Source organism: Bicyclus anynana, chromosome 4 (assembly GCF_947172395.1).
Source record: "Bicyclus anynana chromosome 4, ilBicAnyn1.1, whole genome shotgun sequence".
Lineage (NCBI taxonomy): Eukaryota > Metazoa > Arthropoda > Insecta > Lepidoptera > Nymphalidae > Bicyclus > Bicyclus anynana.
The window spans coordinates 3,242,246-3,256,398 of NC_069086.1; the positions used below are offsets into that span (position 1 = coordinate 3,242,246).

At 34.8% G+C, this 14,153-nt stretch overlaps 1 long non-coding RNA gene across 1 annotated transcript; it reads left to right on the top strand.

Annotated features, from left to right (window-relative positions):
• The first annotated feature begins 5,219 nt into the window (after window positions 1-5,219).
• On the top strand, window positions 5,220-13,726 carry LOC128198080 (uncharacterized). Its single transcript, XR_008250822.1, has 3 exons — window positions 5,220-5,531; window positions 10,686-10,819; window positions 11,735-13,726. It is a non-coding gene; the product is annotated as an uncharacterized LOC128198080 (long non-coding RNA).
• Window positions 13,727-14,153: the final 427 nt, after the last annotated feature.

Here is a 14,153-nt window from a genome sequence, read left to right on the forward strand (position 1 = left end):
CATTAAAAATAATAGCTAAGTGGGGAGCAATTACATCAATTATATTAGATATTACTTTCACTGACATGCCCCACAGATCTCCGGTTCTTTTTAATTTTAACAAATTGAAAGATTTTTTAATGTCTGATACAGTTATGTGGTGAAATTCAAAAAGAACGTTGCACTCTTTAACATTGCCTCTTAATAGTCTCTGGGCTTCCGTAGCAGACGAATCTAGTGAATCAGTTAACAAGATAGGAACATTCTGGAAAAAATCTTCAAAGGCATTAACAACCTCGATATCAGTGTTTACCTTTTTGTCATTGACAATTAATTCAAAACTGATATCCCGCGGTTTGATTTTTCCTGATTCTCTATTAATTATATTCCAGGTGGTTTGTATCTTGTTCTCAGACTCAATTATTTTCTGTTTGATGTGTAACGATTTCGCAAGAATACAAACACGTTTGAAAATTTTTGAGTAACTTTTGACATAATCTAAATAAGTTCGCGTTTGAGTATATTGTTTTTGCTCGTACAACTCGTACAGTTTGTCTCTACTTTTGTAAATGCCTACAGTAGCCCATTCGCTAAACTTTAATTTTTGGCTAGCATTAATGCGTTTAAAGTTAAAAATTTTACTAAACTCTCTGTCTATTGTCTTGAAAAGTGTACCAAAGAGCATGTCTGGATGATTATTTTCAAATGCAAGACTTGGAATTTTAGAAATAATTGTGTTTTTGAATCGCTTTAATTTACTTTCAGTTATTGGCCTACACTTTACCCATTGATTGCTATTGGTTTTATTATTTAAGATAGTAATTATTTGACCACTATGATCAGAGCTTAATTTATTTATTATCTTCTTTCTCTCAAGCACACAATTATAAAATATATTATCCAGACAGGTACCTGAAGTTGCGGTTATCCTAGTAGGTTCGTTAAAAGCATGCATCAAATCAAAACATCTAAATAAATTAAGAAATCTAACAGATTTTGAGTTTTCTGTTAGAATATCAACATTAAAATCGCCGCAAATCAGTATTTGTTTGGAAGATGTAGCACAATCGCCTCATTACATCTTCCATTACCTCTTCAAATTGATCAAAGTCAGCAGGAGGGGGTCTGTACACGCATACTATAATAATTTGTTCCAACTCCACACAAGAAAGTTCAACAATGCATTCCACAGAAAGACGAACTATATCTTTTCTATCCTTACATTTTAAGTTATTATGTAAGAAAATTAAGGAGCCACCATGACCAGCCCTTCTGAAGAACACACTTGACAATGAATAATTATTAATATTAAGAACTGACAGCTGTGAGTTAGTGAGCCAATGCTCCGTAATACATAATATGTGTATATTGAATTTTTCTACAAATAGTTCAACTTCTAACTCCTTGCCGTTGATGCTCTGTATGTTTTGGTGTACAAGGTTAATGTTACAGTGCATCTCCGTTGTCGTATCTAGTTTAAAAAATTTTCAATTGTAACAGTACCAGGATTGGTACTGCGGTCAGGTATAGAAATATTTGTACTATTAGTACAGGTTGTAAAAATGTCAAAAGACTGCGTTACAATACTTGTAACTGGATCGGTTAAATTACAATTAACAATTGAGACAGTACTATCATTCGTACTCTGGTCAATAGAAACATAACTACTATTATTACATGTCATATTAATGTCAATAGACTGTGTTACAACACTTGTAACTGACTCGTTTAAGTTGTAAGCCAACAGAGAGGCAACATGCTGCTTACATTTTTTTGGCAGATATAAATTATCTTTAGTCAACGAATAAGATGAGATAAACTTATTCATGTCAAAATAAAAAAATGCATCGCTGTGATGGTATGTCAAGTTGTATAACATAAGATTCAAGTTATGGATATGCTTATTTTCTTTAGCAATTGACTTAAGGTATGGAAATGCACATAATGTAAATTTACATTTGGTTCTATTATGTAATACCAAAAGCTTTTCAATACATTTTATAATTTGATGCCTTTTAATATTTGAACTGTTCCCTAACATCAAAATTACATTTGAGTAACCAACTACATTTTCTATACTTATGCTATTTATTAAATAACTAAAACTAGCCCCCGGAAAACATTTATTAGTCACTGAATGGTTTAAGTAATGGCTCATAATGGAGCCAAAATCCTTACCTAACTTATCAGAAATTATTAGAGTCTTTTTTTGAGCTTTGTCTGGCAAATTAAAACTATGTGAACTTAAATTATTATCTGAGATTGAAGGAATTGGAATAACATTATTATTACACTGCTCATTTTTGCCAATATATCCAGAAATAGACAAAACACTACAATCCTGGGTAACCGAAGGTACCTGATTTAGGTAAATAGAAACCGAGTTTGGCCCCGCGTGTTACACTATATTTTTCACTACGATTGCGAGAAAATAAATAAGACGTGTGGCACTCGGGGACTGCCGCGGTAAAGCTATTGCATAGCATTTTGTATCAACTTATGCAATTATTTATTTTTTATTTTGAAAAGATGTTACGTAGTAAAGGGTATCCACAACTGGTAGTTGTGCCTTTACTACGTAACATCTCTAAACAGAGATAAATTATTGAGGGAGCAAGGTATGGGTGAATTACGCCAGTTGTTGTCTTTGCAAACGCGTGCTGTCAATGTCAAAGTCAATGATAGAATGAATGAATGTCAAATATACTATAATCATAATTTGTTTAGATTCGTCAAATCCATAATAATAATGTCGTCTGTCAGTTACAAAAAACATGGCTTATTATTTACACAAAAATATTTGACATATTGGCATATTAAAATAAATTGTCAATAACAAAGATTTGTTTAAATAAGTTTGTTTAAGTTGTCTACGTTTTGGAAAAAAAGTAGGACTCTTCAAAAGTTATATGAGGCGCATTTAACCATTTCTCTGAAGATAGGATTGAACCTTTGAATTTGATACCTATACATACCTACTGGATAATTCCATAAAAAAAAATTCTCCGCAAGTATAGCGTCATAAAGTTGTCGTTATGGTCATTTTCAATTCACCTATGAGCATTTGGGTTATTATGACGAATCTAACGATAACTTAATTAGGTAAATCCGTTCAGTGTTTTGAAAGATATGAGGTATTCAATGTTACATACTAACTTGCATACATACGTTTTTGCAATCGGGTAAAAATCAAATCTTATTTTATTATAATATAAGTTTACAAAGATCTAGCTTGCATTGACTGTTAGATAATGAGTTATTTATTTTTAAATGTTGAGATATCTCAGCCATTAATTAAAATTTTCTTTACCAATTTTTAGGTACCAGAAAAGACCGCGTTGTTACCAATCCAAAAAAGTAAGTTGATCCATTCATATCGACGGTGGAAAGGCAAAGTGTATTAACCGCCACTTTAAGCGATATTGAATTATATATACCGTTGGAATCGGGAGAATTTTATCTTTCGAATAATCCGGTTCATCAAGATCTGACGACTTTTATGGTCGTTAATACACCCCTGGTTTTGAAGATTTTCACATTTTTTTGGGTTTTAACTCCATAGTAAATGGGGTATCTCTCAACTAAAATTTTTACTTTATGCTACTTTGCCTTACTTGAATTTACTAACATTAAATGTTAAATCAATTTACCAAACTTTAATACAATATTTTATGTAATTGATACATTTTACCCAACTTGACTTTTCTTTATCATCGGAGTTAAAACATTTTACTTGGATTTAAAATGTTAGTTATTGTAATTTGATACATTATACTCCAGTCTAAAATAAGATGATATTGCTTTTGCTGTTGTACTAAATGTATTTCATTCTTTAATTTTTATTATAAGTATCTGAAAGTTTAGGTTGTGGCTTAAATAATAGTGAAGTGTACGGTTGCCACTTGGTCCTCTTTGTTCGAATACAACGACGTCTGCACACGTGTTTTTCAATAGTAGATTGTTATACAAGGGGCTAAAAAGACCCATTATATACGAGGTATTTTTAGGGCCCGAGACGTAAGGCGAGGGCCGCCTAAATAGAAACCGAGTTTATAATGGGTTTAGCCCCACGTGTTACACTCTGCTTTTCACTACGATTGCGAGAAAATAAAATAGTTTAGTACAATATTCAATGATTTATTTTAATTAAAAATTAAATGTACAAAGTCTACAATTTTGGATATTAAGGGAGATGCTTTTACCCGGTAACATAATTTCCGACTACTGTGAATATGAAAAATGAGGTAATAGTGAGAGATAATAGTTTAAAAAACTCATTTCGTAAGTGAATCCATTCGTTGTTGTTTTCTTCACTTATTAAATTTTTCGTAGGTATTCGTAGGTATCGTAGGTAAGTATTTAAGTAAATGCATCTCGACTTTGATGGTAACTTTGATGGTAACGACATGGATTGAAAATTTCATCCATCTCCAAATTAGGATCACCATTCTCACTAGATGAAGACAACAATAACAATTATTGTTGAAAAATATGTAAGTTACGGTCACAAATTTACAATGAATTTCTGAAAAAAACCAAGTGTGTATTATTTACGCCAATTGTTTTTTAAATTCTCGCTTTTTAATTTTATTTTTTTCACAAGAGAAAGAGGCAAAGGTATTACATCGTAAAGGATGTCCCATGTCTTCAAGTCTCGCTCTATTCGCAACTCAATAAAAATTAAATAAAAAAATAAACGCATTCCACAGACAAGAACGCTGCATTTCATTCCAATTTAAAGTCTTTTATTTATTTTTCAAAACAATCAGTGCCTTACCTGTAATGATTCTATTTTCGAATAAAACCTTCTCCGTTTTATAGTAGGCTAGTACTTGGCTAGTACTCGTAACAGACAAGAATTAAAAAAATAAAATTACTTTAGCCCCTAGAGGCTAATATACTTGTTTAGCCCCGCTGTGGAGTGGTAATATGACAATGTTTTTGAGCAAGAGTAATGAAAATAAAATTATTTACCTCTATCTGGTCATTAATGGATTTGTTTTTAAATCATTTTACTCTATAGAAATATCACAATTTATTTGAAAATGCTATAATTATATTTTGGATATAAACCAATTTTACCTATCTGAAATTTTGTGGTATTTTGTATTAACTCCAAAAATCAATAGAAATATTAGACATACATTATTTTTTCCCTTCTCTTCCCCCCGCGCGGCGTTTGAGTGCAAACGCGTTACGCGTGCATTCTTACTTAACAAACATTTCAAGATAAGTGTACTCGTAATGTTCTAACTATTATGTAGCAGGGAGACTAGTTTCGTTGCAATACAATGTTCCCCGTGTAGTTACTATACTGAACTATCAGTGTTACCAATAATTCATTACAATGTTTATTTGGTCTCGTCGTGACTGTGCGTGCCAGTTGAAAGTGAAGTTTTTTAAACACGAAGTTTTACATTAATATGGATCCCAGTTCCGCCACACACCTCGACTGCAGTGGCGCGTCAATGCAGCACTTGATTCGGAACCCATTTTAAATAAGAGCACGGGCCTGGACCGTACTATTGTACGTAACAAAATAAAGTTCGAAGGTAAGGATGAAAGTGTCTCCCGCGGAATGTTAGCGGAGATGCGAATAAGGTTTCACCAATAATGTGTCATCTTTCACCGCTGAACAAGATAAGAAATTGGCTACAGGATGCTATAAATTCAATCAAAAATCAAAACTCTGAACTATTTAAAACTATAGAATACCTATCAAATGGGTATGACGTTATGAAATCATTATTAACTAAGTATGAGTTGGAAAGAAAAGAACACATATCCCGCATCGATATCTTAGAAACCAAATTGGAAGCATTTGAAAAAAAGTCATTAAATTCGACAATTGAAATTAGAAACATCCCACAGTTGAAACAGAAAGAGACTAGATATGATCTACAAAATATGGTTATAGAACTATCCAGTTCTTTGTCTGTAAAAATTGACCATCGCGATATAAAGAACATCTATAGACCCCTTCTGGTGGACTGAAACCTATTATGGTGGAATTCAACACTGTGTCTACGAACGAAGAAGTCATTCAAAACCATAAAACAATTAATAAAAAAAAAACTGGTGATAAACTTAACACTAAAAACTTAAATTTTGAGGGACCTCCGCGTCGGATATATAATATCTCGGAAGGTCTCACTCGCAAGACGAAAAAAATTTACTATCTATCACGTGACTTTGCAAAAACTCATAACTATCTATTTTTTTGACGGCGCACGGAAATGTATTCCTCCGAAAAAAGAAGGCTCTTCGCATATCAAAGTAGAATGTCAGGAGGATGTATTATACTACTCTATGGGAGGGCCTCAATAGACTATGACTTGATGCCTGTTATAAGGGAACCTGGTTGTACTTTGGCACTGTACAGCTACCTACTACTCATTAAGTTCTGTTGTAATTGTATTGTACTTATTATTCGATACTTAATCACAAAATTGAATATTATTCAATACCTAGGTACTTACTTTCGCTCACCACAACTAAATCGAGTTTCGGTATATGCTATTTTGGTTACGGTATTTTAACTATTATTATTATTACAGTTTTTTAACTCATTAAGATAAATATCTTAAACTCATTAAGATAATTATGAAAAGTTGTTTGAATTCAACTGCTTTCTACCACAGTTAAAACATTGCTTCTACTATTTGTCATTTAATAAACATTATAAACTATAGTGTGTGCTAGTCATGTTAATTTTGTTATAGAACATAGGTACGTATAAAACATATGTATATGGGTTCGAACCCTTGTCGGGCCTGCTCTGACGTTTGTATTCACGTTATTTTTTGCCTTAATATCGACTTAGATATTATAGCACTTACGGAGTGTTGGCTCTATCTGTCTCTATAATATCTGGCTACATATCCTACTGCTCTAAAAACATCATAAATCGAAATGACGGTGTAATATTATATTTAAAAAAAATTTTAATAAAAAAATACAACCGACTTCAAAACCTTAAAACGTACCCACTAAACTAAAAAGTGAAAAATAACATCATAATATGTTCTACCTGCTGATCAGTATGAAGGCGGTGCTAAGCCGGTGATGTATTAATTCAAGCCATGTGAGAATATCTTATAGATTTAGATTTTGCAGACAGTGTTGTTTCATGTGGTCCTGTCAGAAATGGCTTAAATTGAGACAACACCGGCTAAGCACCGCCTTCATACTGATCAGCAGGTAGAACATATTATGATGTTATTTTTCACTTTTTAGTTTAGTGGGTACGTTTTTAGGTTTTGATTTTAATTATTTTTCCATTTTTAGTGTAAAATTTCATCTCAAACGAATACATCAGACCCTTAATGACAGTCACAACCCATCTTGGTACAAATATCTCAGCAATACAAATTAATCAAGCCCAAGCACAAGGTAGCTACCGTAAACCGTTAAGGGGTTCCCTTAATTGACCTTGGTCTTCATCATCAGACCCCTAATAACATACACAACTTATCTAGGTCGAAAGTTCTCAGCAATGCGAATTAATCAAGGCCAAACACAAGGTAGTTACTGTAAACTGTTAAGGAGTTCCCTTAATTATCCTTGGTCTTCATCACCAAACCCCTAAATGACAGTCACAACCTATATATGTGGAAAGTTCTCATTAATACAAATTAATCAAGCCCAAACACAAGGTAACTGCTGTACATGGCCGAGGAGTTCCCTCGTCTGTTTTATGGCTCCATCATCAGATCGATTTTAAACCTTCATGAAATTGTAGTGCTTAAAAGTACTAAACGGAAAAGTATACGAACACACTCGACACCCATATAATTTTCAAAAGTTCCCCTCAATTTCTCCAGGATTCCATCATCAGATCTTGAAATGATGGCAATGGGACCAAATGGGGACTATACCGTTTCAAACAAAAAAAGAATTTTTGAAATCGGTCCAGGCGTCTTTGAGTAATCGGTGTACATACATAAAAAAAAAAAAAAAAAATACCGACCGAATTGAGAACCTCCTCCTTTTTGAAGTCGGTTAAAAAGAGTTGCGGCACACCATTATATACGTGAGTGACGTCACGGACCGATTGGGACAGTTGAGTGTCTACAGAGTGTCTTGAATTAATACATCACCGGCTTAGCACCGCCTTCATACTGATCAGCAGGTAGAACATAATATGATGTTATTTTTCGCTTTTTAGTTTAGTGGGTACGTTTTTAGGTTTTGAAGTCGGTTGTATTTTTTTTATTAAAATTTTTATTATCAATATGAACCATTGCGGAGGTTGTGGAAAATTTATGTCGACAATAGGTGCCGCTAAATGTGGCCAATGCAATAAATTGCACCACAAAGCGTGCGTAGAACTTGCCGACAACGTCCAACCACATGCGCAGTGGGACTGTCCAGAATGTGTGTCGAGGAGGCCGAAAGTCGGTAACGTTAACACTCCTGTAAAGTTAGCGGCAAGGTCACCCGGGCAGGTGGATATCCAAAAAAATACACCCACAGCGACCACATCAGACTCTTACTCTGAAAATGAAGATATAAACAACACGCCGTTATTCGATTTGAGCATCGAAATACGCCTCTTCCGGAAAGAGCTACACGGTTTAAGGAAGAAGCTCAAGGAGTTTCATGCTGACCTGTGCGATATACAGGAGGCCATTTCTACGTGCAAACTTCAAATGGATGACTTTAATAGTCGACTGATAAACCTTGAGAAAAAAGTCAAAGTTTCATCCAGTCACAAAGGCACGGAAACTTCCAAGCTGGAAGAAACGATCTTACAGCTTAAATCTGATATCGATGAGCGGGACCAGGATCTCCTCCAGGGAGATATAGAAGTTTCAAACCTCCCAGAAGTAAGTGGAGAAAATCCTTATCACACAGTTATTTGTATAGCCACAAAGCTGGGTATAGATATTGATGAAAGAGATATTGTATATGCAGAGAGAGTGGGAAAGAAGTTAGAATCCGAGGGAAAGTCTCTTTTATTTAGTTCGTGAAACAGCTAAACAAGCGCGTTGGAGGTTCATCTGGACTAAGAGAGGAAAAATATACACGCGTCAGGGAGAGGGAAAACCGGCGCATCAAATAAAATCAGAAAGCGATATAAAACGGGTTTTTGGCGACTTTTCAGTTGGAGTGAAAGAAAATTATATTACTAGAGTATTTATATATTATATTATCGTTGTTCCTAATTGTCTTCACCTTTCTATGTATTTGTGTAGGTAATAGTAATAGTTATTATCTTAAGTATCTCATTCATCGTTTAAGTCATACTCAAAAATATATCTTTTCTACTGAATATTATCTATACTAATATTATAAAGAGGTAAAGTTTGTAAGTTAAGTTTGTAACATTCTTTAAATGGGGTAATCTTCGGAACTACTGGTCCGATTTCAAAAAAATTTTTACCAGTAGAATGCTACATTATCGGGGAGTGCTATAGGCTATCATATATTATTAGCCGAGTTATCACAGGTTTTGTCATACAGGTCGGACCGAAAATCCTCCTAACAGACTTATTCGCATGCGCTGCCTTAACTATTGTGTAAAATTTAAATTAATGTATAGAGACTTTATGTATCTTTAAAAGTTCTACAAAAAAGTCCGCGACACCATATATCTATCTTCTATATATTAGCAGATATAGTACCTTTTGTGTTTTAAAAATTATTAATTTTATATACTTTGGTTTACGTCATTATTTATACAACTAAACTTTAATCCTTATTAAAATAAATTATTTAATAATCACATGGATATTATGGAGATAAGATTTGCCCTTTACAGTATGTTAATTACTTAAATAGTTTCGGAGATAATACTAAATTTCTAAAAGATGCAGAAATTCCGCTATATGACGCCCCGCGCTTTCATTTACGTAGTTCCCGTTCCCGTGTGAATATGGGGATCAAACATAGCCTATGACACTCGCAAATAACGTAGTTTTCTATTGGTAAAACAATTTTCCAAATCGGTCCAGTAGATCCAGAGATTTCCTCCTACAACCACACAAACTTCACCTCATTATATTATTAGCATAGAAGTCTCTATTTCCCTTGGTCATAGCACCACTCTCGAAGGGCTGGACCGATTTTGCTAAGGGTAGGAGTAAGATAGAGAATTTATAGAGTAGGGTAGTGTACGGGTAGGGAAGCGTAGGGGTAGTGTAGGGGTAGGTCAGGGGTAGGGCCGGGGTAGAGGTAGGGTAGGGGTAGGGTAGAGGTAACGGTAGGATAAGGAAGTGGTAGGGTAGGGGTAGGATAGGCGTGAGATAAGGGTACGGGTGGGATAGGGGTAGGAAAGGCATAGAGTACGGGAAGGGTAGGGGTAGGATGGGGGTAGGGTGTAGGTAAGGTAGGGGTAGGGTAGGGGTAGGGTAGAGGTAGTGGTTGGGTAGGGTAGGGGTAGGATTGGGGTAGTGGTAGGGTAGGGGTAGGGTAGGGTAGAGGTAGTAGTAAAGTTGACAACGAACTTTACGCGGACGAAGTCGCGGGCGTCCGCTAGTATAATACATGTAAGTTGTCCAGAAAAAATATGTAAAGTAAATATGTTCAAATTAGAAATTTGCTGGTGTTACGACTCTGTTTCTCGGTGAGCCCAAGAAGCCAACAAGCTACAAGATATTTCATAGCCCAACCAGCTCGAACCCAGGACTTTGTAAGCCACATAGGCGAACCACTGGATGCAGTGGAAGCTATTCAGGTGAACATTATTGTTTCTATTTTTCCAGCATAGCTGAGGGTGTGCTTGAACAAATTATGTTTTCTCTCCTTAGAAGCCTTGATATCATGAAAGTGAATTATAATACCCTCAATAACGTAGTTGACCATGATAAAGCTATTCTTCCATACAATCTATATGTTGGTAAGTAGATGATTTTTTTTTTTATTTGAAATGAATTTTAGATGACGACTATATAAAGTTAATTAAACTTTCAATTACGCCAACGCGAATTAGTTTTTTATTTATTTATGACTAGCAGACCTCTCGTGGTTTTACCCGCGTAGGTTCCATTTTTGTGCTAATACGTTGATAAGAAACTATAGCCTATCAAACTCACAAATAACGTGGCTTTATATTTTAAATTTTCAAAATCGGTTCAGTACATGCAGAGAGTACCAACTTCATCTCGATGAGACGATCAACTTTTTTATTTACTCTTAATTCTTGATTTTGGAAGCTAACTGAGTTACCAGGAAATAAAATTTTCCGAGCATCGGAACGAGATAATGTACCACGCAATTCGTAGGAAATTGTGGCTGTTAAGTTGTAGATATAACTATTAATTAAGCAACAGCAAAAAAACAGCTGGTTAGTAACAACTTTTAATAACCTCTTTCTTGATATAAGTTGACTTAACAACAAAGTTAATACAAGTACTTATGCTATACACTAAAAAGTTAAGCCGTTAAAAATTACAAGACGGAGGTTCTGGGTTCGATCCCCGGCTGGGCCGATTGAGTTTTTCTTAATTGGTCTAGGTCTGGCAAGTGGGAGGCTTAGGCCGTGGCTAGTTACCACCCTACCGACATAGACGTACCGCCAAGCGATTTAGCGTTCCGGTATGATGTCATAACAAGTTAGCCCGCTTCCATCTTAGATTGCATCATCACTTACCATCAGGTAAGATTGTAGTCAAGGGCTAACTTGTAAAGAATAATAATAAAAAAAAAATATCCATTGTTCGAGTTGAATCTGCCCAACTCAGAACTATAAGTATGTATGTTTTTAAAACTATAAGTAAAGAACAAATAAAAAAAATCTTATTCTTATTCACAGAAACAGAATAAAGACAAGCCCTGTCAGATTTAATCAAGGAAGTCGGCAACGAGACTGGCAGAACGATCATTTTGATAATGAAGACTTGGTTCTATAACTTTGTAAAATTAGTATAAAATTTTGGATTTAATTTTTATTTTTTTAGGTACACATGTTTTAGTTATTAAACTGTATTGAAGTAATAATAATATACTGTCACATCCGCTTCTTTCGAAACCTACTTAGTGATAAATATGTACATATAGTTAGTGACAGTATGTAATATAAGTTTTTTAACCAAAGTTTGTGTACCTATACCTTTTAAAAAGTATTATTTATAAAAATAATACTTTTTAAAAGGTTTAAATTCTTATTATATAAAAAACTAGCGGACGCCCGCGACTTCGTCCGCGTAAAAATTGATGTAAACTTCTCTACCTCTACCTTATCCTGCTCGTAAACCTACCCAACTCTACCCTACCCTACCCCTACCTTACTCCTACCCTACCGCTAACGCTAACCCTTCCTTCCCCCCACCTTACCCTACCCTAACCCTACCCGTAACCTATCCATACCCTATCCTACCCTACCCCTAATCTACCCCTACCCTACCCCTACCTTATTCCTACCCTACCGCTAACCCTAACCCTTCCCTACCCCTACCTTATCCCTACCCTAACCCTACCCTACCCGTAACCTACCCCTACCCTACCCTACCCCTATCCTACTCCTCCCCTACCCTATACGTTCCATATCCTTCCCCTACCTCTACCTCTCCCCTACCCTACACTACCCCTACCTTATCCGTACCCTACCCTACCCTACCCTACACTTTCCCTAAATTACCCCTACCCTACCTCTATCCTACCCCTTCCCTACCTCTATCCTATCCCTACCCTCAGCAAAATTGGTCCAGCCTTTTGTGCGTGGTGCAATGACAAAAAGACTATAATTTCTAATACTAATACTATAAAGAGGTAAAGTTTGTGTGGTTGTCGGGGGTAATCTCTGGATCTACTGGACCGATTTGGAAAATTCTTTTACCAATAGAAAGCTACATTATTTGCGAGTGTCATAGGCTATGTTTGGTCCTCATATTCATACGGGAACGGGAACCACGTAATTGAAACCGCGGGGCGTCAAATAGCGGCATTTCTGCGACTTTCAGAAATTTTGTATTATCTCCGAAACTATATAACTAATTAACATACTGTAAAGGGCAAATCTTATCTCTATAATATCCTTGTGATTATTAAATAATTTATTTTGATAAGGATTTAAGTTTAGTTGTGTAAATAATGACGTAAACCTTAGTTTAAAATTTAAATAATTTATTAAAGTACTAAAGGTACTATATCTGCTAAAATATAAAAGATAGATATATGGTGTCGCGGACTTTTTTGTAGAACTTTTAAAGGTTCAAAAAGCCTCCATACATTTATTTCAGTTATACGCAATGGTTGAGGCAGCGCATGCGAATAAGTAAGTTTTTCGGTCTGACCTGTAAGAGAAAACCCGCGATCTCTCAGTAGTTATATATGATATAAATATAAAATATAGCCTATAGCACTCCCCGATAACGTAGCATTCTATTGGTGAAAGAATTTTTAAAATCGGTCCAGTAGTTCCGAAGATTACCCCATTTCAAAAAATTGTTACAAACTTACAAACTTACAAACTTACAAACTTTACCTCTTTATAATATTAGTATAGATATATATTTTACTGTCCATTTTTACCCTACTTTCAATAATGTTAAAAGTTTTTGATTTATTTTTTTTTTAATTCTGAACGATATGCAGTCATAGTATGGGTTGGCAGTAACATCAAACCTAGCTAGAGTCTGTGATAATCTTAAGTCCAGCTCGAACCCAGGACTTTGTAAGCCACATAGGCGAACCACTGGATGCAGTGGAAGCTATTCAGGTGAACATTATTGTTTCTATTTTTCCAGCATAGCTGAGGGTTTGCTTGAATATCTTACGTTATCTAAACGTGTACTTATTCGAGCCTTGCGAAATTAGTCTTTAGGGTTATATCTATTCGTTAGATATAACCCTAAAGACTAATTTAATTATTTGAGCTTGCTGAAATCGTTACATTTTTTTTGTTTAGGGAAAATAAAAAAAAAATGGCTCGAGAACAGAAATACATGGGTTTTATTTTGCAACTTTGTAACCTTTCCAATCGTCAAATACGTATTCGAAATGGAGGACGAAAAAATATTGTAAAATTTTGGTCGAGTAGTTTTTGAGTTAAATTGTAACACACAAACAAAAAATCAAATCTTTATTATAAATAATTTAAAAAAACTGTCATCATCCCTATTAAAAGTGCAAAGCCTACTAAGATATATTAAATAACCTCAAGTTTTACTATTTGTAAAGATTCTACCGCCGCTTCTGAAGGCAAAATCTACTGAGAAGCAGATCCGCAATAA